At 35.4% G+C, this 27811-nt stretch overlaps 1 protein-coding gene across 1 annotated transcript in view; it reads right to left on the bottom strand.

The window, feature by feature from the left end:
- Positions 1-26754, bottom strand: part of LOC122814160 (52 kDa repressor of the inhibitor of the protein kinase-like) — a 34775-nt gene extending 8021 nt beyond the window's left edge. Inside the window, exons 1-2 of the mRNA XM_044086773.1 lie at positions 26618-26754; positions 9541-9667 (exon numbers count right to left, since the gene is read on the bottom strand). The gene's annotated coding sequence lies outside the window, so the exon portion shown is untranslated. The remainder of the gene's footprint in view (positions 1-9540; positions 9668-26617) is intronic.
- Between the last annotated feature and the right edge of the window lie 1057 nt (positions 26755-27811).

The following is a 27811-nucleotide window of genomic DNA, read 5'->3' as shown; positions in this document are numbered from 1 at the left end:
GGAAGCCTTGATCTCCCTGCCACCCCTGGTCCTTTTAGCAAGGAGTGCAGGAGGGTATGCAGACCCCGTGATTGAAGATAAGCCATGGGGTTACTTATGGGAGGCAAAAAATGTAAAGACCCTTTCCTTCCCTACTTGTAAAGCACATATTTTAAGAAAGGTTGCATATATCCTGTAGAATTATTTTCTTTTCAAACATTAATAATTAAACTAGAAAGTCTGCCTTCTTTGACTGGTAAGTAGCACTTTTTAAACCTTGGTTTTCTGACTGTTCACGGACAATCTTAATGAAATAATTTTTTTTTACACTTTTCATCATAATTTTTTTTAAAATTGCTTTAATGAAATCAAAAGTAAGCACACTGCTCATTAGAAGATCAGAACAACCAAACAGGATGAGTGTACGGATTTGTTACAACACTGTAATTAACTACTTCATAGGTTCATAGGTAGATACTAGGCTATCTGCCCTAGGGCATTTATAAGCCTAGCCAGAGTGTATTTGGCTTCCGCCTCCCTATTAGATTAGCCTACTGTGCCTCTGTAAAGTAGGTCACAGAAGGCACCCTTTTAAGATTAGTTTACTGTGCCTCTGTCTAGCAGGGACACTGGGGAGATCCCAGGGGTGAATTTGCGATTTCCCATCCACGCGTCCAAATTTCGCTTGAAGAGGGTCAGTGAGGGGCTATGTCTAACATGAATTGGGGTTTTATTCCAGAGTGAGGGGAGCCTCTGGGAAATGAATCTGTCCCTCCAGCATGTCCTATTTATTTTGTGCTGAGGTTTAGATCCCTGGAGCGTGTAGCTCTAAGGGACTTGGATTTTTTGAGGTGGAGCATGTCTATTAATTCTGGGTTTGACATGGCTTTGTACGTCAGGCATAGATCGCCTCTGAGTAGGCGGTAAGCAACTGAGTAGAGCTGGAGTTTCTTTAGTCGAGCTGCATAGGACATCTGTTTGTAGCCCATGATCCTCTTGGTGAGGTACTTTTGGGGTCTCTCCAGTTGCTGCAGGTGTCGGGTAAGGTACATCCCAAAAGGGGCATTGTATTCAATTATGGGCCTGATGAGTGACAAGTAGAGGGGCACAATGACCTCTCTTGATCTGGATGCGAACCCTTTCGTGATAAGGTGGGCTATATAGAAGGTCTTTCTAACCACTTTGGCAAAGTGATCATCAAAGGAGAGATTACTATCTATGTTGGTCCCCAAATCTCTAATTACTTCTTCCGTACTTAATGGATTACCACCTATGTGGTAATTTGTGGGCACCTTGTTTTTCCCAAAGGGGATGACTATGCACTTTTTAGCATTTAGCTTGAGGCCATGGCTCTGGCACCAAGCATCCGTCTCTGTGAGACCCTTTTGGAGGATGCTTGTGTCAGCTGGAGATTCGATTATGGCCCCCAATTTGCAGTCATCTGCGAACTTTGTCATCCATAATCCCCCTGTGTTAGCCTGAATCTCAGAGAAGTATATACCGAACAAGAGGGGTCCCAGAACTGAGCCCTGTGGGACGCCACTTGTAACTGGTTTGGATTCGGACATGGCACCTGCGATTCTGACCATGAGGGTTCTATCTCTGAGCCAGTTTGCAACCCATCTTGTGACATAGGGGTTGATATTTAATCTGGTAAGCTTATTTATGATACCCGAGTGGGGTATTGTGTTGAAGGCTTTTGCGAGGTCCAGGTAGGCTGTGTGGACTACCTTGCCCTCATCTATGGCTTTGGTAACTGTTTCAAATAAATCAACTAGGTTTAAGAGGCAAGATCTGCCCTTAACAAAGCCAAATTGGGTAGGGTCCAGTGTCTGGAGGCTCCCAATGTCTTTGTTTATGAGTTCCATGATAATACGCTCCATAGCTTTACAGACCAGACTAGTCATGCTTATGGGGCGATAGTTTCCGGCGTCCGTTGTGGCACCACCTTTCTGGAGTGGGACCACTGTAGCTGTACGCCATTCTTTGGGTACATATCCTGTAGTAAGGCTAAGTTTGAACAGTGACTTAATGTGAGGGTTCAGTTCTTCTTGGAGCTCGTGTAAGTCACAGCCTGGGACACCGTCCGGTCCCATAGATGCTGTGTTTTTTGCTTTGGAGAGGGCAGCTTTCACCTGTGCATCTGTGATGTCAGGGAGGTTACATTCAGTTGGGATAGGCATTTGCTCCTTTGGGGGGGAAGGGGGGGAGATGTTTGAGCTGAATCTGTCTGCCAGGATGTTGGCTATGTCTGTAGGTTCGGTATATTTTGTACCGTTATGCAACAATTCAGAGCATATCTGGGAGTTTCCGCCCATGTTCCTGACATAACTAAAGAAGGCCTTGTGATTATCTTTAGTGTCTAGGGCAATTTTTCTTTCGAAACTGGCCTTTGATTTTATGTCGGATTGAAGTTTCTTGCTAATACTGATCAGAGATGCCTTCCCTTTTTGGGATTTTGCTCTGTCATGTAGTAGCTTCCTCCTTCTGTTGTATAGCTTATTTATGGCCGGGGTCCACCAGACCGGTCTCCTGTTTTTGGAGTAGTGAGTTTTGGTTTTATCTGGGATAGCACAATCCATGCATTCCTGCAGGTGCTCATAGAATGCATTTGTAAAGGATTCTGCGGATTGGGCTGTATTATCCTCTGGCCCAGGGGCTTTGAAAGATTCCACCTCAGTCTTGAGAAGTGCAAAGTTGGCTTTTGAGAAATTCTTTACAGTGATTTCCTTGTCTGGGGGTGGGGACGGGATATGGATGTCCAGGGAAATTTGTTTATTGTCTGATCTTACCAATGAGGGGTTTACCTCTGGTGTGGAACATAGAGTCCCCATGTTGGTGATGACCAGGTCCAATATGTTGTTCCTTCTTGTGGGAGTGGTGACCAGTTGTTCCATTGCGTTAGAGTTTATAAATTCAAGGAACCGTTGGGCGAGGATGTTTGGGCTTGAGTAGTTTTCCCAGTCAATGTTTGGGTAGTTGAAGTCACCCAATAACATAGTGTTTGGAGAGACCTTCATATTCTCCAGTGTTCTCAGGAATACCAAGTGGGGTTCCTGTAACAGGGAGGGTGTTCTGTAGCAGGCTACAAACCGAAAGGCAGTTTTGCCCGCTGTTAGTTGCACATGGATGGTTTCCGATGCTTCGTGCAGTGCCACTAACCTGAAGGTGTAGGTATCTTTGATGAATATAGATACTCCACCTCCTTTTGTGCTTCGGTCCGAGTTTTGGGGCCGAAACGCATGGTAGGAGTTATAACCTGGTAGTGCTTGGGTGCTCTCACGAGCCTTGAACTAGGTTTCTGTTACTGCACAGACATCGATTTTCTCCATACTGAGGAGAGCCTCGAGTGCGTGCATCTTGAGGTTTAGACTTCTGGCATTGAGTAGCATTACCTTTAGTTTTTTATCCTTGGGTTGTCTATGGAGGTGGGTTTGTCCTTTGAGCCTTGCCTAAAAAAGGCACCATGGGGGTGGCAAGAGCCTTGGCCAGTATACGAAAGCCTAAGGGTGACAGGTGCAAGCCGTCCCTAGCGAAGCAACGTGGCTTGTCGAGCATGTCATCCCAGGCTGACAGACACTGGATCCCGTTTGAATGACACCAATACTTTAGCCAATTGTTGAAACTGATCATTTTGTCTTTATACTGTGGCATCATTCTTGGTGAGGGCAAAATGCTACTCAAGATCAGGGTCATACCAGCCTGGGCTACATGGTCAGAGAGCTCCTCTATGTCTCTTTTCATGTAGTCCAGGGAGGTACGTCTCAGGTCATTCACACCAGCATGGACAATGACGGAGTCATACTTGTACTTGCTTTGGAGTGACCTGAGTGCTTGCGTTATGTGGTGGATCCTGGCACCCGACAGACAGCTTACAGCGACCTTCTCCTTGTTCAGTCTGGTGAGCAGGACGTCAGTGTGACAGACAATAGAGTCCCCTATAACAAGTGTATTTGGTGTGTTGTTTGGCCTTAAGGGCTGTGGTTGTGAGGCACACTGATTTTGTGAGATATGTGATTCATGGGTATTGTTATGGGGTGGCTGTTGCTTGGATATCTGCTTAGGAGGTCTTTGCTGTTTAGGCAGATTTTTATTTAGAGCCTCCGAGTATGTTTTTGTGTGTTTATGTGTTGGGTATGCAGATGCAATAGGTCTGTGTGAGACTGGATTTGTGGTGTGGGTGGTTACCTTTTCCTCCTGACTGCTGACTGCCAGTCTTGGGTTGAGAGAGCTCTGCCTCCAGTTTGGCTGTGTAACTGCATCTCTCACATGTATTAGAGTTTGTTGGAAGGAGGAGAGGGTTGTCTGTGTACATAAGGCAATTGTAACATTGCCTCAAAATTCCCAGATTCACCAGCTGGACTGGAGAGTAGCCTTGAAACTGACCCTTGGACATACCAGATTAGTACAGGGAACTGTTTTTCTACTGATCAGATGATTAGGAAAGGGAACTGATTTTTCACTTGATTCGGAAGGACCAATCGGGAGTCTAATACTTATGAGAAGTCAAGGAGGGTGTAGTGCTTTAGTTAGTTAATGTTTCCTTATAAGAGCTGAGCAAGTGCAGGGCTTTAGAAAGAGAATAGAGTGATTACTTTGAGAGTTTGAACAGTTCTAAGGGAAAAAGTGAAGAGCAGACTTTGTGGAGCCTGGAATAGTTTAAACCTGTTTACTTCGATATAGCGATACTGAGCAAAACTTCAGGCACAGAAGTCCTTGTTTAACTTCTGGGGATTTTACAGAAGATTTCTAGGGATTTTACAGAAGTCCTAATCTTTTGACAAAAGAAAATGTGATTTTCATGGAAAATGTTATATTTGTCAGCTTTATCATGGACAGCAATAAACAAATAGTAACATATTATAAAGAGGAAGTACTTTAGATAAACTGTTGGTTCTAGCTGGATCGTTTTGTTATGCCAAACGCTACCAAATTCTGATCACAATTCCATAAGTAACATTCATGCAGGAGATGCTACAAATACAGCTGCATGCACAGACTTAATGATGTAACTATGACATGATGTTAAACTGTTTCTAGGCTAATTATAAAATGATAATCAATGGCAACACTAATTATTCAAAAGTGCTTACAGAATTAATTACCAGACAGGCAAGGGACATATTTTACAGGCAACAGCAGTCTCACAGCTACCTTCTTCTGAAAGAGATTTTTTTATATTTATTTTTCCTAGAAAAGCATGAAAATTACAGTTGGTGGGGAAAAAGATTTCAAGCTTACATCTAAAGAAAAAATTATACATTGGAAACTTATACACAGTACCCTGCTGAATGAAAACGATTAATAAAAGCTTTTCCAAAAAAGAATCAAAGAAAATTGTTTTGAAAGATTAGGCAGAAATGTATTTTTATATAGCACCTCCACGAGGACAAAGTCCAGCTGCTGAAGTATCACTGAGTGGTCTGACTTTCTGTTAGTACATGCTGGGGGGCAGAGCAAATTATGAGGAAAAAAAAAAACAGGTACATTTTGCAAAACTAAAGAAACAGAAACATAACCGATTTCTCCTTGCATTCCAGTGCTGTCCCTATTAAAGACCTTGATTTATTTTAAACAAAAAAAAAACAGCAACAGAGATTCTCTTTTCTCCGTTGCTTATTATGGACTGCAAAGTTGTATTGTGCAAGCGTGGGGATGCAAGTCTCATACGTAGTGCATCAGCCTGTAGAAGACAACTGAAGTGTGTTACACAACAACATGATTCAAGAAAGGTAAGCAATTTCTTTCTTAAATAGTATAACAATAATCCACTCCTGTGTGTGGGTGTATCAGGATTTACCCACAGATCACTTTGTTTAATCACTCAGGCTTCGCCCTCATGACCAAGCCACACCAACCGTGGATTACTGCTTAATGATAGTACAATAAAAGCCTTGCGAATGGTCAAGAATAACATCAGTACGACCACTAAAAATACCTTAAAAATGTACGTAGTGTGGGCAATGCACACAACCTTTGGAGGACTGAGCAATAATACTGCTGTACAAAAATGGAATCAAGTCAAAACTTGAATATTACGAACCAACTAAAAGAGTAGGCAGGATTTCTTTCTGGACAAAATGTGGTAAAACCATTGGAGAACAAAACACAACTGGCGAAGCACCATGCTTTTGTACTATGCCTTCTCATCTTTTTCAGTCTAAACTGAATAACTCCAATGACTGCACAAGTAGCTATGCTGTTAACAATAATGAAGATGCTCCATTACCTAGAGTGTACTGAACAACGGACAACAGTTAAAAGGTACAAACTGTACTTTAGTCATTCTAGACAAAATAACAGAGGCCAATTTCAGTCACCACAGGACGTTAAAAAGTTATAGCTTTAAAAACTCTTACTCTTGCTGTTACACATAAGAAAAAAAAAACGGTCAGAGCATCCAAAAGCTTTTAAAGCTGTTCATTCGTCACACAGAGACCCTCAAAGTTGTACAAACACTTTGCTCTCCTACACTTTTTTCTTGCAACTGGTATCACATGGAATTGATAAAATTCCCATGACCTACAAAGAAATATCTACAGGTCTCCCTGATCACAACTCAGTTATGGTTCTCCACATGGATGTTAAGATACACCTGTGTGCTTCACTTCACTCTACCCAAAAGGTAAATTTGTTGACATCAATCTTGAACACACAGCTTAGTTATAATCACACATCTGATTCATAATCTTATGCATTAGGTCATCTTTCAACACAAAGCTCTGGGGACTATTACAAATAATACATACAATTACACAAAGTCAACATTACATATAAAAGAGACTTCTTTTTAGATGCATTAGTAGTACATATCCCTAGTGTGTTAAGTGTCCACCTTTCTTCTACATTAAAAAGACCGATAAACAAGTTCAATGCTCTCTTAGCTCTTATACCACAGAGGCTAAACAAACTAGATACTAGAGTTCATGCAGAGATTTTTATTTTTTTATAAAAATGATACAAGGGATTTCTAATCTCAGTTACACTAAAGGGCTATTTTTATATTACATATTTATACTGGATACATGCTAGTTCATGGAGATGCACTTTAGATGTACAGAACTTATTTATACAAATGTTTACAAACAGTGGTGTACTATACTGTACATGTGTAAGTCACCTGCACACACACACTTAAAATGAACATCAGACGTGAGTGACTTACCTTTTATACCGCCATATAGATGTTTTCAGCCTCTTCTGCACTTAAAACTATCACTCTTAAAATTTACTTTCCCTATGTTTATGCCTCTAATACACTTATGATCATATGGCAGGTGACCCCTCTTTCTTAATGACAAATACATATTTAAAAACTAGTAACAATATCTTTTTAAAACATTTAAATGAGATTTTCTATGCATACTTATTATTTTATTATCATTATTTACACTCATGTGACAACCAATGCATACAGTTTTTAATATATACTTATCTTTAAGAATCTGAGGTCAGCTGTCATGTGATTATCTGAATTGCTTTAAACATCACTGTGCTGTTTTTAACCAATTCTGATGAAGTCTGACTCAACTAGAATAAAGATGGCAGAGTAAAGTTTTTTTTTTCTTGCATTATCCTGGTATATCACCATCTTGTCAGCATGGGTTGCCTGCTCTACTGTTTTGATTCTTGGTTAGCATGCTGAATGGTGGAACAGATATTTGCAGTTTTTTAGACCACTGAATCACATATGTTTAATGCACTGCTGCATCTCCCTAAGGTGATGTGTTTAGTACTGAGTTACAGTTTCTAAAGGTTTACTCTAAAATTTCATCATGCTTGTTTTTCATCTGTAACTGCTAGGTCTACATATACTAGGGGCTTGATGTTTTTTGACCAGGGCCGACTGAGGGAGGTTCCATGTAGACCAATGCAATGATATCAATGGATACCAATGCAGGCAGCGGACTGGTCAGCACCTGCACTGCTGAAGTGTGCGGGGATATATCCCACTCAACGGGAGAACATTTTAAACATAGCTTCTTTTTATTATTGTACATAGTACCAGTTGCTAACTGCTGTTGTTTGCTAATTTTATTTCTGTGAAAAATAATTTTAATTTTGTTGGTACAAGGAAAGAGTGAACTCAAAAGAAAACATCAGCAAATGGCATAAAATATCACAATAACCAGCTCTGGGAAAGTTTGGATGGATGACCCTGTCCATAACAAAAACACGTCAGAGATGTAATGATTGTAAACCTGAATTTGAAAATTATTTCACGGAACACTAATGGGTTAAACAGCCCAGTATAAGGAAAAGGATACTGCAATGTGTCACGAAAATACAAATCGGACAAAGAAGCCATGCAGAAAATGCATTTGGACTTGACAGAGTACAATACATTCACTCGGAAATTTTGAGCTTAAAGTTTTGTATTATCAAGTCAAAAATCTAGACAAAAGTTGGGTAGCCTTATCGGTTATAAGTCGGCTCCCCTAACAGCAGATGACATCCTGACAGATGTACCAAACAAATTTATGGGATGTTATCTGGGAATTAAGGTTTTTTTTTTTCAATGTTTACCTTACCATCGGGTTTTAACAAGATTTTACAAACATTATGGACAATATCATGGCTTTTCAGGAGGCCACTGTATTTATCACAGACAGACTGCAAATACAAAGCAGTACCATTAGGACTTACACACTTAGCTTTATCAGATAAAACACTCTCACTCAGTTCACTATTTTATTCCAACAGCTTTAATGCCTTATCAAGAACGGACAGGATTCATATAACCATAGAGCATACTTGCAAGAAAATGTTTTCAGACTCATCAGACACTAATAACAGATTATGACCTATTACAGGTAATGACTGAGTGGTATTTGGTAAATCCTCTTCTGAGATGGTAGAGGTTCACCTTTGTTAGGAGATCTTAAGTTGTTGTAAATGTACCACTTCATAAGATTGACCTGTCAGGTGGCAACAAGGCTTTGCTATCCAAAAGGGGCAACTTGAAGCATTCTTTGGCAAAAAAAAAAAGTAAAAGAGAAATTATACCAATCTACGAAGACTTCTCAGAGCAGAAAAAGTGCCAAATGAGGAGTCTACTGATGTGACAGAAAATGTACCTGTCTAAAGTAAAAATAAAAATAGCTAATCCCAAAAAGGATACAGAAAGGGAGCTGGACAGAGCACATGAATTTCTAGCAGAAGCACTGAAGAGCTTTTTTATACTACCTTCCACGGGCTAGGAAAAGGCACTGGTTATTAGACTGGGGAAGCTCAATCTCCAATGAATGCGTTTTTAAGAAGATTAAGCTTCACCCGTCCTTTATATACAGTACAGAAGTGGCAGTCAAGATAACAGTCACTGTACAAGCAGCCCTTTCATCTCCAATGAATGCGTTTTTAAGAAGATTAAGCTTGACCCGTCCTTTATATACAGTACAGACGTGGCAGTCAAGATAACAGTCACTGTACAAGCAGCCTTTCAGTGTAGCTCAGCTCTACCAAACTAACAAAATTAATTACATTTCCTCCATTTGACTCTACAGCTACATCTTACTCAACTTAAATTACCCCTAACTGGGTCCGAACAGATATAAGTATTACCTCTAGATCAGACTGAAGTTCACCTGTTTTTTCCCTTTCTTTCTTTCCCACAAATGTCTGGCTTCTCGTGTGTGTGATTGATGAAGTCCGCAGCTGCTCTTTACTGTATTGGTGCGCGTGGCCTTAACTGAAAAAGAAGACACAGAAACTAGTATTCCTCTCCAACATATTTAAGACATTTGATTGCAAAATCATAAAATGTCTCCAGAATATGACAATGGACACAAACTATTACAATAACAATTTCATCTGTCTACTCTTGGGAAAGATGTTACAGGCAAGTCCCATAAGGGGGGGCAGCAGTGAAGAAAAGAAAAAGATCCAGAACAGAACATTGTTTTCTTGACAATTTAAAAGCTACTCTCTAAACTATGCAAGTGGCACCAGAAAACATCTCTGATCAACTTATAATAAGTAACACCCTAAATGATTTCACTAAAAGGATGGCATTATCTAAGAATTGGATCTCAGATTGTGAAGATCTAGAAAGAAATCTTAAAAGTACCTCATGGCACTTTTTTTCTTTTAGAGAAAAACTTTTGGATTGGAGCCATACAGCTGGCACAAGAATTTCCTAATTTGTTGACTGTTGACAAGCTCAGAACGCAGAGATCTCACTAAAACGATCAAGGATATTTTTGACTTTCTGAATGATGACCAAAAGCAAACTGGCAATATGGCCCTAAGGGAAATCACAACAACATAATATCCCCAGACAAATATATTTTGTCCACAAATATAGACAAAGACTTTGTGGTCATTATTTAATAAAGAAATTGGTCTATACAATTTACCTAGCTTTGGATCTTTGTTGGATTTAAGAATAGGGGGTAATCAAGGAGCATCTCCAAGAGAAAGGGATCACATTTTTAGTTTGTACTTCATCAAGGTGTTATGTTATGAAGTAAATATATAACTGAATCTGGAAAAAGCTTATAAATCTCTATTATAGTGCCATCTATGCTGGAAGCCTTATTAGGTTTAAGGTTTTTGATTTTATTTTTTATTTCATTTAGAGTTATTTGTTTCTCGAGACTTGTACTAAGATTTTCTGGGATGGCCTTCAAATTTAAAGTGATTAATTCTTGGGATGTAGTTTATATTATCAGAGGTATGATGTTTGGTGAAATGATACCTAAAGGCTAATACATCTCTGATATCAGAAACTGTCTTCTTAGTATCTTCATGTAATAATTTATTTGCCTTGGAATGTAATTTTGCTCTAGAAATTGTGCATGTGTTTGGGAGTAACAGCAAGATAGTTTAATTTCATTTTTTCTAATGCTAAATTTGTTTTGTGTGCCAAAACATCTAGATATTTCTTGTTTAATGCATCTATTTCTTTTTTGTTATTTGAGTTTGATTGTGATGATCTAGATCTCAAGGAGGTTAATTGAGATTGTAGGTTCTGTAGTTCCAGTTCTCATTCCTTAAGTTTTTTCTTATACCAGACTATAGTTTTACCATAAATATATTCTTCTAGAGCATCCCAAACCAAAATAATGTTTGTTTCAGGTTTATTTGTTTCTAAGAAGTAGCTTAATTCTGATAACCATGGTTTGAAGTCTTTTAGTTTGGTAAAAAAGGCAGGAATTCTAGTAATAGTATTTAGTTTTGTGAAGTCTATTTGTATATCTAACACAAGACAATCATGGTCTGATAAAGGACAAGGAAGAATAGTAAAGGATGCAAGCCTCAATCATTGGAGATAAAAACTTTATCTATTCTGGTTTGAGTTTTAAATCTATGATCAGTGTGTGTGTATAACAGAGTGACTTATTATTTTTAGAGTTATATGCATCATACAGTTTATGAAAATTTTTTAGCAGTGAATGGTAGTCTAACTGGGAAACTAGTTGCATTAGAATTACCTAATAAGCAGTTAAAATCATCCCTTAGAATAACATTCCTTTTTGATATACTATCAATAAAATTGAGATGTTGTTTGGCAGTTGAAGCACACAATCCTGGGAACAAATAAAGGTTAGCAAGCGTCCAAATTCTACAACTGAATTTTAGGATAGTGACAGCTAGTAGTCCCTTGGGGTCTTCATGCCTGTATAATATTTGAGGGCAGACAATAATATTCTTCCATAGGATCATCACTCCTCTCCTTTTACACTTAAATGACACGCTAATAAGTGTTTGGTTTCCAAACATCCTTCTCTGTATTTTTAAAATGGGTTTCCTGTAGAAATACTACTTAAGGTATCTTAAAAAAAGTCTGACCTCTTCTTTGAATTATTGATGCCATTTATATTAAGTGAGGCTAAAGACAAAGACATGGTGAGTTATAGGAGTAGTTTATCCAATGGTCAGTAATAATTGACTTCATTACTTCGGAGCATTCAGTGACATGTTTGCAAGAATCGTGACTGTAAATATGATGTGAAGTATATTATAATCAGGCCTGAGTGCAGAAAGAAACAACAAATAGTGTATTTCCTCAACACATACATGGGATTAAAAAAAATCCCAGTTTGAAAGATGAGATAAAATCAAACTGCTTTTCCAAACCATCATGAAAGTGTACTAATAAAGAGACTTGTGCTGTGAACATACAGTTGAGTGAACAGTTTCCACTAAGTAATTAAAGTTTAGTGAGGAAAAAGGAGAATGGGATAGATATTAGCATCCCAAATTACTGGATGTTGAGGTCCAATTACTACAAGAGATCAAATGAGTTTAAAACAAGTACAAAATCTCTCTATTACCTAGAGTCAATAAGAATTAATATTTTAATTATGTTATCCAAAAATGAACAGGTAAAAAGGAAGTTGGGCTCCCCTTTTATGAAATTTGTTTCAAAACATTTGTGCACATGTATTAGAAAGTATCGAGAACAACAGTAATGGACATCAAAGGAGCCTATAGTCTGCCTCAGACATTTACATCTACTTAGTGTATGTCAGTCCAAGTGTAAGGCTCTCATTTTGCATTTAAAATCATGCTAGTTAACAAACAGCTTGTGTAAAAACCTTTGAGACAGTGTAATGTGTATACAAAAAATGCATAAGTGATTGCATAGTTATTCATCAAAACTTTAATCTTTTGTTCATCTATATTGTTCTAATCAAGTAAAAGCTGAATGTAAGAGTAAAAGCTCCCAAAGATTTCTCTTAACATTAAGGGGCTTCACAATTACCTCAGTGAAATACATTAAAGTACATTATGTTAAGATGAATAGGTGATGTTGGACTGCATTTATTTTTATAGGATTAAAAAAACATTGTTATCTATATTATTTGTAGCAAGAATTAGTGAATAACCAAATCAATAAAGGGAACATGTGGCAACTATACAATAATAATAATGCAGCGTCATATAACTACTAAGCATTGTTAAGTACGAGTCAGTGATGATTATTACATTTTCTATATTATTAAAACAGATTTCTTTACATTACACCTCTGTTTCATCTTCTATGTAGATGCAAATAATGTATTATGTGTTATAACCATTCATCTTCTATGTAGATGCAAATAATTTATTATGTGTTATAACCACTCATCTTCTATGTAGATGCAAATAATTTATGTGTTATAACCATTCATCTTCTATGTAGATGCAAATAATTTATTATGTGTTATAACCATTCATCTTCTATGTAGATGCAAATAATTTATTATGTGCTATAATAATGCATCTTCTATGTAGATGCAAATAATTTATTATGTGTTATAACTATTCATCCTGCACCTATTTATTATTTTGTTTACTTTTGCAAGGTCTTAACTTGTTCTTACTTTCTAAACAATCTCAGTTGAAGTGTAGCCCTATTAGACATTTTACATTTAACAGTGGAATCCCAACAGACTTTGTAATAGAGATGCAAGTTATATGCTTATTAAGGAAAAGAAACTTGTAAACTAGGTTGTATTGATGTAACAATGCTTGCAGTTTTTAAATTTACCGCCAATTCTTGCAGTTGTTAAGTTTACCACCAGTGACTTTAAATATCAACTCATGTATTTTAACCTATCTTAAATCTAGTTGTTTATGCCCTTTATTCACCTTATAAAAAACAGACGATTCTTAGAGGAGTTTTTCTTCCTCAAGATTCTTACATTTATAAAAGCTTCCATATAGCCAAAATCTGCTGACTAGACTGGACCGGAGAGCTGCTTAGTGCAGCTATCTTCAGTATCATAATCATATTTAACTGTATGCTATTCACCTTAACAGATGTCAGCAAAAGTTCTGAGAAGTACTGTTTCAGAGTGCCATCCAGGACCGTCTCGCACATGTTCTTGTTCCCATAGTAATGAAGCATGTCATTTTTTTTTAATGTAACTGCCTTAATGTCTACAATTAGCAGAGCTACAACACCTTCTTGTCAAAAAATGTTATTAATTAACACCTGTATAAACCCTCTAGCCTTATACAGCAATATGAAAAAGCCGTTAACCAGCTTCGCTGTACAAATACTCTGTACTTTTCTTCAGTCTAATAGAACTTCCTTGGCACCGAAGCTTGAGCATAACATTATAATAAGATGTTCTCAAAAGTTTGCACAGTTTGCTGCCTTCAAGTATTACATAATCAGGAAACACCATTAGAGACTTTAAATTGTGTGTATATTTATGTTTCTAAGTCTGGACTGATTTAGGCTTACACTTGTCTCTGTCAGCTTTAATTTAAATTAGTAATCATATTAAACAGTTAGTTTCCAATTTCTAAACATTAATCTTTATTTAGTAACTTTTTATATAAATAAAAGAATCTAACTTACTTAAATGTAGTAGTGCGAGTGTTTTCAGCTTTACTTAGGAAGTTTGAAACTAAGGGTGCATCTCCAATATTGTTCCTTACACTTCCTGTAGGGTGCAACATAGCAGAATGGACCAACAGCTTCCAGAAGCCTTAGAAAAGACAGAGCAGTTTAAAAACGGCGCGAGGGTCATTCCGACGTAAGAAAAATCTTCACCTCACTTCGAATTTAAACATTCTTTGAGTAAAAAAACAGCTCAGTGAGGTAAAAAATGGAAACATAAAGCTAAAAAATGGTGCCACATTTACTCGCGGCTGTTTCCCAGTTTTACACGCTCTAACAGATACTCTAACATTAATAAAAGATTAAATTGAGCATGTAAGGTTAAATAAAACAAAAAAAAACAAATCTAATATAATTAAGTTATTGTGATACTTTATATTATGTAGTTGGCTAAACAAACTGGATTAGTATTTTAATAAAGATTTATACATGTATGCAACATGGAGCCCTCCCCTCAACTCACTTAAAGAAGCAGCTGCACACATTAGATTTACTAACAGTGCCTTACCTAGAAATCAACTCAGTTTCTTTTTTTTTTTGGGGGGGGGGGGGCTATAAATGAGAAAATCTCAATATACAACGAGATTAAACTTTTTTTAAAAAATTCCTTAATATTACTGCTGTAAGTTAACTATTTGCTCTGTGTGTTAAATATTTAAAAAGCATTCATTACCATAATAGTGCAGTAAACATGAAACACTAATCACTAACCAAAAAAAAAAAAAGGATTTAGTTGATTCTTTGAGAGATGAATTTGCTGTGGTAGCTGACATCTCAGTTTTTATTGACTTCATTCCATGTATTTTTCTCATATATTCTCTTTAAAAGAAGATAGGGAATAAGTTCATATCCTCTGGGATGGTTGTAAGATTACTGTTTGTTATAAAGGCATTGTTAAAGGTTCTTGTACCAGAAGAGAGGTGCAGTTTTACTTTTTTCGGATACAATATTTAGGCTCTAATGTTGTTTTGTTTCATTTGGACTCTAATGTTGTTTTGCTTCAGAGGTTTGACCAGTGGCCAACATTTCTTCCTAATTTCTAGAATTCTCGCAGAGTAGCCATTGTCAAATCTGATGGGGTATTAGTTACATTTTAATGAGGCTTTTTCCTACAAGCTGTTTTTAATACTAGTTCCTTATCAAAGTAAAAAAAGGAATTTTACAACAATAGATCTCAGTATTGCTGTGGAGGATGTGGGTACTGGCTTACCAGTTGCCCTGTGAGCTCTTTCTAAACCAAACAAGAGTCCCTCTTGTAAGTCTAAAATTTTTGGAATCCAATTATTCAACAACAGAATCATGTTCTCACCTTCTACCTTCTCTGGTACTCTGAAAATTTGGAAACTGCACCTTCTCTCCCGACTTTCAAGGTCATCAATTTTATTCATTAGTCATTTATTTTGCTTTAGAAGAAAGTCTGTGTGCAGTTCATTCTCCTTTAAACTTCCATCTAGGTCGGCTATGGCTGTCTCCATGTACATTATTTTATTATGATGCTGCTGAAAAAGGTCTCTAAAACTTCTATTTTAGAACTATTCTCACTTATTTCTCCAGATTTTGTTGGAAGTCATGCAGCTTCAGTGGCAGTGACTGTAGAGTGGAAGACACCAGCTGCAGTTCTTTCCTCAGTGCAGCATCAGATTGTGAAGACTTGGAGCTTCTCGTTTTCCTTCAAGTTTAGTCTCAAACAATTTGACATGAATATTTTGTAAAGTTAAAGTTTAGACTATTAGTAACTAGATTTTATAACATTTAAGTATACATATTAGTCTAATTCTTTTCTATTATATTAATTTTATAGAGCTCAGAAAAAGTGCCCCCCCCCCAATACAGCCTTCTTTCTCAGTGTAATATGAATGAAAGTTGTTTACTGACAGTGGTAGTTCCCTCTTTCTTTCCTGTATTTTTCTCTCAGGAGACAATTTATACAGAGTTCTTGTGCGTGTGTAAGAAATGCTGGATAAAATGTTGTTTTACACTTGATTTAACACACACATTCAGTGCACAACAGTAGAATGTGTTAATTAACATGTACTCTGTCACATTTACCTCAAAATTACTATTTTAACACTTGTAAAACCTCTACTTCTCTCTTTATATAAATACATTTTATAGTACTGTGGCACCATACACAAAATAGAATTCATTTCTTCAATTCAACTTTTATCCTAAGAAGATATTATATTAATTTACATTCTGTTCTATTAATTTAAAGAAGTGAGGATGATCTTGTTTATGTCTGTTGATGTCAGCCTCTTGCTTGGTTGAATTGTGCACATGTGTACAATAGATTATGTACATGTTTATGACAATGACTGTGGTGATGATATGTGTTGGTTTCTGTTTGGATGTACTTTTGAGCAGGAGCTCAAATACATGGCAATATTAGAAGCTCATGCTCTGAAACTTAACTGAAAGTCTGACGTATATTAAAGGTGGGACTAATATGAAAGTAATAGCAGGTTTTCCACAAAGTCAGACAAAATTATACAGTCCTTTTGATAAGCCGGGAATGTGCGTCTCTTAAAAAGAGTGTAGTGGGTATGTTGCCAAGCATATGTTATCCCTCAGTACAAATATAATTCTGGAAATATATTAGTTATTTTAGACATCACAGTTACTCTTCTACCATTTTTTATCTCACAGTATGTTCTAGTGAATATGATATCCTATTTACAGAAGAGACACATCTTGAAAGATATTTGTATATGCAAATCCTCACAAAGATTTTTTTTAGAGAAGTTTATTTGTTCTTTGAAATATCATACGTATCTGTCATAATATCCAAGCATGTACAGTCTTGCAGTCAGAATGGACTTTAAACAGTTACTCAGTCACATTATCAATAATGTATAATAGCATATTAGTAATATAACATGACTGGTATAAACAATGTTACATGTATCGTCGTTTATACATGTTACTCTCTCTTTTCTCAGAACAAAATAAATGACTGGATTATAATACTACACAAGCGCTTATAAATGTAACAGAACCAAATGACTATAAGATCTGCTATACTTTACAGTTTATAAGTTTTATAGCAAGCAAATGACTGTTTATAACCTGAACATTGTGTATTTACTAACTCCTTTTAATTTTGTTAAATAGAAGTTAGACATTTCATATATCATAACTTTAGAAGTAGTAGAGTGATACAAGATACTTATTTGTGGGAAGGCAGTAGTGCCTGAATAGGATTGCTGTTCAAACCAGGAGTTTTAAACTCCAGGGGGGGGGCAGGAGAGAAAAGTGCATATATAGTAGTTTACAATTGAGAAATTTTTTTGGTGTCCACTATTTTTGAAAGAAAGTTTACAGTTAATCTCAATTATGTTATATCTATGAGTAAGCAGGTCACTGGATATAACCGTTTTTCATTACTTAAAAATGTATGAGGGTATTATACTCAATATTTATTTTTTCCTATTTCAGTAGCATGGCCAACTTTATGGAAAAATTCTTTGCATCTATCTAAAATCCTAAATGCATTTAGAGATGAAAAAGGCATGTTTTGTTCAGGGACTACAGAGATTCAAAGGAAACTACACACTATTATTAATGTCTCTTGGATAAAACAGTTGGGAGAAATAAGAACATCAAAGAAACATTATTTTTGCAGGTGACTTTAATTGTATTTTATCCGACAAGTATACCAACACTAGCTGTAAAAGGAAGAAACCTGCCTCAGTCAAAGCTTTGATGCAGTTCACCGATCTGTATAGCATGAGAGATACAAATGAGTTTTCAGTATCAGACTCACTCATTTTTACACATCTCTCACAGGCATGGGACACAATCACAGATATAATATATGTTTCAGATGAGATCACTAGTAGGATAAATAACGTTAAAGTAGTTTCTTGTCTACTGTTGGATCATAACGTGACAATATTTGAAATTATATTGAATTCCAGTAATAGCAACCCAATTGAAAGAATTCCTGCATATATAACCAGTATAAAAGACTTTAAAAAAGAAATTCAAACTTTTATTGAAATTAATCATACACCTAACACCTCAGAGATTTTTGTATGGGACTCTTTAAAAACATACTAAGAACCAACACAAAAACAAATAACTAAAAAAAAAAATGAGACCAGCCAGGGAAAAATATAAACTTTAATAACCAAAGTGAGCTCTTTTGTCTTGAATATAACAAAAAGACATCCATAGAACCCATATACATTAAAACAGTTACCATTTAAATACCCCTCTCAGAAAATCATATATTCTGCTAGAACTAAGAAAAAAGATGATACCAAATTAATTCTAATCCTGGATTAATTTGGTATCAATTTTTTTACTGGTTCTAGCAGAACATGTGATTGGCTGAGAGGAGGTATTTAAAGTGCTAACCATTTTAATTTATATGGGTTCTGTGGAAGTCTTTTTGTTATATTCAAGACAAAAGTGCTCCTCATTAAAGTTTATATTGTTCCCTAGCTGGTTGCTGTTTCTCTTTAAAAATTTATCTTTTTGGCAAAATTACAAGTTGGTATACACAAAAATAAACAATGAGACAAAGAATTGATAGATTTAAAGGAGAAAATGTATACATTTAAAACTAGATAGTCAAAAAGGAAATAACTTAATAGAAGAAACAAACAGCTTAAACAGGAAATATTTAGATATTTTACAACACAAAATTATGATAAAATTAGAAAAGATTAAACTAACTAATTATTCCATAAATCCTAAATCAATGTATAAATTGGCTACAAGAACAAAAATGATTAAATCTAATTGCATCAAAGAATTATACTTTTCTAGTAGTAAAAACAATGTTACTGAAATAGAAGATATTAAAATGAGACCCGAAAACATCCAGAATAGGATTAATCAACACAAACCAACAATGGATACACAAGATCTAATTAAAACATTTATTAAAAAAATCTACCGAAAATAGATTGTCAGATGATCAAATAAAAATAACTTACAAGCCTATATCAATGTCTGAACTCAAAATTCAAATTAATAAATTAAAACCCAATAAAGGTCAACAATCACACAGGGACCACCATTCTGGAAACACACCTTAATATCCTCAATTTTAAAACCTGACAAGGACTCAACACAATGTTCTTCATCTAGACCAATTTTGTTATTAAATGTAGATAATAAAAAAATCATGGCAATCTATCCCTCTAGAATTCCAATGTTGATAAACAATTATCAGACTGGGTTTATAATGAACAGGAACACGTATGATAAAATCAAGGGAATACTATTAATAGTTTATTTTACTAATAATTCAACTATCACTCTAGAATTCCAGTGTTGATAAACAATTATCAGACTGGGTTTATAATGAACAGGAACACCTATGATAAAATCAAGGGAATACTATTAATAATTGATTTTACTAATAATTCAAAAAAGAACGAACTTTGACTTTACTAATAATTCAAAAAAATAACTTTGGTTAGTGTGGATATCAATAGTGCATCCGATTCAGTTAAGTGGGAGCACTTACTATTAGTAGAGGAATGTAATTTTTCAAACAATTTCTTATAATTAATCAAACTTCTCTATGAAAATCCCTTTGCATACATTAAGATAGGCTCATATATTTCCCAATCAATCATGATTACTAAAGGTACTTAACAGGATTGTCCGTTGTCCTCACTGCCTTTTGATTCTAGTTATGGAACCTTTTGCAAATTATATAAGATCAAATAAAAACATCAAAGGCATACTAATAAATATTGACTTAATCCCCAAAAGACAATTATTTGCAGATGACATCCTATTAACTTTGACTGATTTCAATTCTTCTCTTATTGCATATTCCAAGCAACAGAAAATTCCAGAAGAAATTGGGACTCAGTTTTAATGAGAATAAGACTAAAATACTATCTGTTAATTATAATATGAATAACATAGATAAGTAATTACATAACTACATTGTGAAATATTGTAAAATCCCTTACTTAGGAATAATATTGTTTGATAATATTAAAGATACAGCAACCCTTAACTATATGGTATTGGTCTTCCAGCTTTAGAATTATATTCCTTATCCTCAATTGTTTCTGAGATTTTTACAATTTCCTAATAAGCCTAGATTGGCTTTAAATCATCACATTAGAGATTGGACCTCGGGTGGTACTGGTCTTCCAGCTTTGCAACCCTTAACTATATGGTATTGGTCTTCCAGTTTTAGAATTATATTCCTTATCCTCAATTGTTTCTGAGATTTTTACAATTTCCTAATAAGCCTAGATTGGCTTTAAATCATCACATTAGAGATTGGACCTCGGGTGGTACTGGTCTTCCAGCTTTAGAATTATATTCCTTATCCTCAATTGTTAAGATAATAATTTCTTGGTTAAATAACAACTATAATGCAAAAGGAAAGATATTCAGGGAGGTATTCAGTGTAAATCCAATAATTTAACAAAATCATATCATACTAAAACAGCTACTAATAAATGTCATTGGTTAATAAAAGACTATTTTACAGAAAACAAAACAAACCAGTTTAATGCAACCAACAGTTAGAAATTCTTTCTCAGATTTACTGATTTTATTCATTATTCTAAAGCAACAGAATATAAACTGGAAAGGGACTTCTATCTAAAACATACAAGGTACTCAAGAAATCAGCAGTATGTCACAGAGACAGCGATTGGGATTATTTTACATTTGTTAACTCCCAAAGTGAAGATGATAAAAAATAATACTCCAATCTTCAAAACAAACTACTTCATCAATAAGTGGAGGACATTCTCTCGGAAAGTCTTACACAGAACCTTTATCACACCACATAATGTTGAATTGATGTATAATGAAAACACATGATACTGGAGATGTAAACTAATGTTAAAGCTGACTGGCAGCATATGCTTTGCAATTACATATTGGGATAATATGACTTCTCTCTTACAGTCTGTTTTTTTATGATTAATTTATGCCGACCAAATCCTTTTTTTAACACACCTATTCCCAACTTGTGTCACAAAAATAAAATACCCTCTTTTATGGAGTATCTTAACATTAGCAAGAAACGTCATCACCAATAACTGGAAGAATCAGACGACTCCTACTATGAAGGAATTTGTACACTTAGCAACTGAGTTTGCCATCTTGAAATGATCACGATCAAGACAGGAACATCTAGAATCACCTCTTCATATAATATATGGTTGAAATTCAAAGAACTGCTGGATAAACAAACTTTAACAACTACTCATCACATTTCTTTTTCTCTTTAAAAAGCTTTGTTTTATAGTAGACACCATTGTAAATAGTTATTTTTGTTGTTTATTATTTTTTTTAGATATGTATACTTGTTTTATAATATTTCTATCATATATTAATGTTTTGTTAAAATTTTCAATAAAAACTGAGGAAAAAAAAAAGAAGTTAATTCTGGACTTATTTTAGTCTGGGCAACATATTCAATGCCTTACTTAATATCAATCAAAATTACTTAATGTTGTCTAAACAAGATCAAGCAATAGCATATTTTCTTTGTGTAAAAGCCACAACATGCTTCAAAACTGAATAGTATACATTAAATAACTTCTACAATGGCTTTTAAATTTTATGATCACAAAACTGCAACAGTTGAATATAAATGTCCTGCCCTTTACAATCTACTATTCTTTCAAAGCACTACATCCTTAGTTATTGGTCCAAAATCTCCTCCTTGTCCTCTCTCTCCCCCTTCTTCCTCCTACCTATCCAAAACATTTTCTTAAAACTCTTAATACTGATCCTCCATTTACTCCTTTTCTCTCCTTCTACCAAGTTTTTTCCAAAATTCTACTCTCTTAAAAATGTTGTACACTTGTTGATTACTTGTATACCTATGTTTACTATGTTCTTATGCAACGCTGGAATTTTTTTGGGGCTCTTCGCCTCAGTCTCCACTGAAAATGGGTAGCTTTCCGCCCAGATAGACTATCCCGGTGAACAAACACAACATAATAAATAAATATATATATATATAAAGTAATTCTTCACTTTCTTAATTACTTTGGTAATTCAATATTTTCCTCATTTTATGCATCAAGTTTTACTCTTAATAAACACAACTAGCCTTGTGCTTACTATTACCAAGGATTATTTATTTTTGATTTAGGACAGATGTTATTAAACAGTAATAACTAGTTTTTGCTACTCCCTAACAATATTTAGGAGATTCTTGAGCGTTATCAAGGTTATATTTTTTGCAAATAACTTCAGATTTTTCTTCTTCTCTCAAATGATTTTTAGAACAGTTCTCTATATCTTGTGAAATGTCATAATAATGTTTAGCTTAATAGTTTTACTAACCATCTGGTTGACCCTTTCTTACTTTAAAATGTCTCTTTGGTGGGATGAAAAGATTTGCTCTCTGCAGTTTTTCGATAATCTCTGTTTAAAAACACCCAGTTACTATGTTATCAACTGTTTATCGTTTTTATACCTCGTAACACCTCCAATTTATTTACAGACTAACACCCATTGTTATGTTGTAATTTTATGTTAACAATCATAGATTGGAATTCAAAGGGAATCCAACATAAAAACAAGAGAAAAAAAAACTCTTCTTTCATCTGTTTTAGAAATTTGCTGCAAATATTATATTTGCATGAAAAACTCAATAGACAAACCTTAATAAGGAATGGCTAAAATATTTAGATTTTGCTGAAAACACCAGTAACAATGTGGTGTGGCAATTTTAATTGAGCAATCTTTTATATACAATATTCCAGATTCAGATTATGATATAAAATGAGATGTAGTGCTATTTTAGGACAAAAAACACTAAACAGACCTCTACTTTTATTAACTCAATACACATCATGTACTAAGCAAACAGAATTTAATATCTAGACATTCAATCTTAAGACTAATTTTAAAGAGCATGATTACATTCTAAGTGGGGACTATAATGCAGTGGTTGACATCATACAAGACTGATCAAAGCCATGCATAAAACAAGAACATTAGTACATTTCAAACCATTTCAGATCTACAGACTATGATCTTTTGATCTGGTCAGATTTGGTCCTACACAATCAAAAAGATTTACTTATACTTATGTTATAAAACTTGGTCAAGGATAGACTATTTCTTGATATCTAAAGACTTACCAAGATATATCACTGACTTTAATACAAAATCATGCTCTCCATCGTATCATTCATATATACCATTACACATACATTTTAACAGTTTTCCCCAACATCACTTTCCTAATAACTGGACTTCACTATCTGCATCTACACAATTAAGACATTATAATAAGAAATATACATACCATTGACAATTTTCTCCCTCAATACAGATCAAGAAAATACAAAACAGGAAGACTGCTTAAAACCATACACATAGTGTCCATGGTTACTTGGGGGGGGTGGCCTAATCATTAAGGTGTTTGCCTTACAAGCACAAGGTGCGGGGTTCGAGTCTGACAAGGGATAATTAGCTAGGCTTAAAATGGCTCGCAAGGGCAATTAGCCTAGTACTAACCTATGAACCTAAAACCTATGAACTTACGAAATGTTCATACAACTGTATTATATTAGATGTAAGAGTTACAGCTATTCTACTATAGACAGTTCATCTTACACAGACTGCAGGTTGGAGGATGCACTTTTAGTCTTTCTTTGTTTAGGTAGTTGTCCTAATAGGGCCAATTATTTTACAATTAGACACTAATTATATACAAAAACAGACTTTAATTAGCATGCATTCTTTTCATGGAATGAACAATTTTTATAAATGTAAATTCTTGATCGTAATTAACCAACTTTGCTAAGAAATTAATTGATTTAAGGAGGCACAGAGCAAAATAAAACTTCAATTAGCACGTACTTTAGGAACTAATAGATATTTGTAACTATATTAATTATTCAATGATTTTAAGAGGCACAGAACAAAATTTTGAGCTCAGAAATCAAAAACAGTTGACACCAACTTCTTATGGAAAGGTGCCTGCTAATTTCTAATAAGGTTGATTTTTTAATAATGATTACTAATTGCATAACTACAGGGAGGGTAAATGACTGGCAAACCTCTTCATATGCTATATTACATCTTACATAAACACATTTATAACAATAACTAAAAGGTGACATTAATAAATAAGAGAGTCTGCTGCTCCTTACCTCCCCCGCTACAATAAAGTTGTTTTGTATTGGTATTACTAAAAATCTACCTTTATAAAGAGTTCTTGTTGGGGGGGGTTAAGGGGACAACCCCTTACCCGCTACATGGCATCCTCCATAACTACTCATTGGCACTCACAGACCTTGATTAATGATCTTAGTACCTCTTGTGGTGACTGTGCATATTCCTGATTTCTTGACTTCTGGGCATTCTTTTATTTCATTAACTGTCTGTACTGGGTACATTATGTCATCTGAAGTACTGTTTCATTTTTATACTACTTATTATTTGAAATAATAAGAATTTCAGTTGCTGCTGTTCAGAATTGTGTCAATATAACTATGCTGTACATGTCTGCATCTGTGGTTTGGGGAAGATATTCAAGCATGTCAGTCACCAAAACCATGCCACAACTTCCATGAAACTACAATGCAAAGTTTCTTTCAGATAGAACTACATTTTTACCAATAGCACTGTATTTACTATAATGGGGGGAAAGCAGCACCTTTTAACTGTATTTGCATTTATCGGTAAAGCTAATATTTTATTCATAATGTGTGGGGTATTGAAGTGTGTTAACTGTGTGGCAGTAACCTTCCCCCTCAGCACAGGCATCTTTTATATAAAAACCTACTTCTTACTGCTGCTGTGTGTGTGTTGGGGGTGTCATTTGCATTTCTGTAATGTTCAAGCAACAGTGAATGAAAGGACATGTAAAACTGTCAACTGTGGCCATATAACAAGGCGCAGGTTTGATCAAGTAATTATTAATGCAAATGCTGCAGGTTAACCTAGTCACACACAGCCAATTCATACCCCTCATGTGCACCTGAGTATGCAGACCATCCCTAATTTACTTTATACTATTTAGAAAATGCATACTTTTGGAAAAACATGATGTTCTATTAACCTTTTAAATGAATTACAGCAATACAACAATTGTCCCAGATTTTGGGTGCCCCCTAGCCAACCCAACAATTATTGTTGGCTTTGTCCTTGACTCTTGAACAAAGAAGTTAAAACAATCAAGAACAAATGCATCAGCTGCTTTTTGAGACTGGACAAACACTATGCTCACGGTCACGTTCAGTATTTATCAACTCTCTTTTCCCTTTACCCTTTGAGGGGGGCTGAATTTGCTAAAGTATTACTTCTCTAGACTTAATGAAAAAAAAAAGAATGCAAGGAAGAACAAACTGCAAGCAAAATGCAGCTTGGCTGCATCATGTGTACACATTAAACATAAGGTTACCACCTGTTCCTCTTTGCGCTGGACAGTCCCTATTTTGGTAGCATGTCCTGCAGAGGGAAATATAAAAAATGACACAAGTCCTCAGACATTTCTGACAAAAGCATTTCCTTAGCTTTCTTTAATAATTGCATAAAACAATTATTTTGTGGTTAAACCTTACCAGGGGAACTCAATGAACACAATAACCTATTTTGTAACTGAAAGACCTAAATGTTATATGAAACAGCATAAGCAACAGTGGGTATGGTTTGCCCTCAAAAAGCTCATATTTCTAAAAAAATGTCCCACTTTGGGCATTTAAAAGGTGGCAGCCCTAATTAAACAAGCAAGCCCTCCATCCCAAACTCCACTTTATCATGCCTCCCAACTGTTCAGATTTTTGCCTCGTACTTTTGGTCTGTTCCTCATAAAATGTGATTTTTCGACATATTACTAGGATGATCTGAGTATTGAAGTGACTACATAACATAAATTTGAGTTTCAGACTTCAAATTCTTCAGAAAATGCATGCTAACAAAAATCATGTTATTCCAGCAACTTTATAAATTTATAAGAGCAATATTTCATATCTGTCTCTATTGTGGGGTCCTTCCCTTCCCATTATGTCAAGCTTTGCCCACAATTCTTGCGCTAAGGGATTGAGAGTTATGCACTTCAAAATTATAAATTGCACTGAACCATGCAAGCAGTCTACATAGCTTGTTGTGAGACACAATGCAAAGGCTCCAAATAGGGGGCTTGGGGGGTAATGCAATGGAGAATTTCGTATAGGGAGGGGCAACAACCAGTACACGTTTTAACCCACACACCTATTTCAATACTCATATTTAACAGCTGCTAAAAAGGAAAGAGAAAATATGCAAATCTAAGTATTAATAAAAAAGTAGAACACAACTCTTCGGCAATAAAAAAAATAAATTAACCAACACTCAAGAAACACCTACCTGTGACTCACACACACAGTCTTTTAATACTACTTTTGATTTTTTTTAATTAAATTCACCCTGAAGTTACTGAAACCAAAACACAACTGCAGGTTTCTATCTTCCTCTATATAACTTCGCTGTACAGATCACAATAACAATCCTCCCAGCATCCTCTAGCGAATGTGTAAAAGAAAAAACGAAGCCCCACATAGCCAGCGGCTAGTAAGTAACGCCCCTTTCCAAGGTGACAACCAATCGCGACAGAGAAACTGTGATGGAGCCCACTGAAAGTCGCTCGCACTAATTGTTCTTATTCTGTATGGCCTTCTCATGCGCGCGATTCTAAGCTAGGGAACCAAATGGAGGGACAGGGAAATGTGGAGTTCTGGTGTGTAGTGTGATTTAATACGAATCGTGCATTAAGTTTTTAACTTGCTATAAATGTATACTGTTTGCATAACTAAGAATATTAATATTAAATAATGTGAAATAAATTCACAAAACATACGCCATGGCGTGCACGGCGTATTTCTGACTACGCATTACGTATTGCGTACATTTTAACACTAAAGCCTTTTGTTGTAATTAATGATTGCAGGCTTTGTGAAACGATTTTCTACATTCTTTGAGAGTGTTCAGTTAGGCCTTCTATTCTTTTTAGGATTTTCCTGTAACGACTCACCTGCAAAGTTCCATTTTGTTCTTGTTTTACCTCTTAATTTACTTGTAGCTGCTACTTTGCATGTTCAGCTGCTCTTTTTTTAAATGCTTTACAATATGTTCATCTTTTTTCCCCACTACGTAGTAATTTTCATTGTAGTCAACTCGGCGTCAACAGGGGTACGGATACTATATATCTCAACTGTCCACCTGTTTTCTCGCTAATCATTCAAGATAATGACGTGCATTTGAGTTTCAGACTTCATATCCTTCAGAAAAAATGCGTGCTGAAACAAATTATCGTGTTAAACTTTGTCCAGATTTCTTAAGCTAAGCGGTTGACAGATTTGCCATACCTTTCAACCTCTTAAAGCAAAAATCTGGAGGGATTGTACAATAATGGGGGGGGGGGGGGGGGGCACAAAAAATAGGGACAGATTTGTAGATATTGCTATTTTGCACTTCCTGAAGGGTCTGAAGTCTGAAACTCAAAGGTAGATCATTATTTAGTGACTGATCCTCGTAATGGGATCACAGCACATATCGTGCATA

The sequence above is a fragment of the Protopterus annectens genome, chromosome 10.part0 (genome assembly GCF_019279795.1).
Source record: "Protopterus annectens isolate FY-2018-M chromosome 10.part0, PAN1.0, whole genome shotgun sequence".
NCBI lineage: Eukaryota > Metazoa > Chordata > Ceratodontiformes > Protopteridae > Protopterus > Protopterus annectens.
This window is presented reverse-complemented; position numbering and strand designations above follow the sequence as displayed.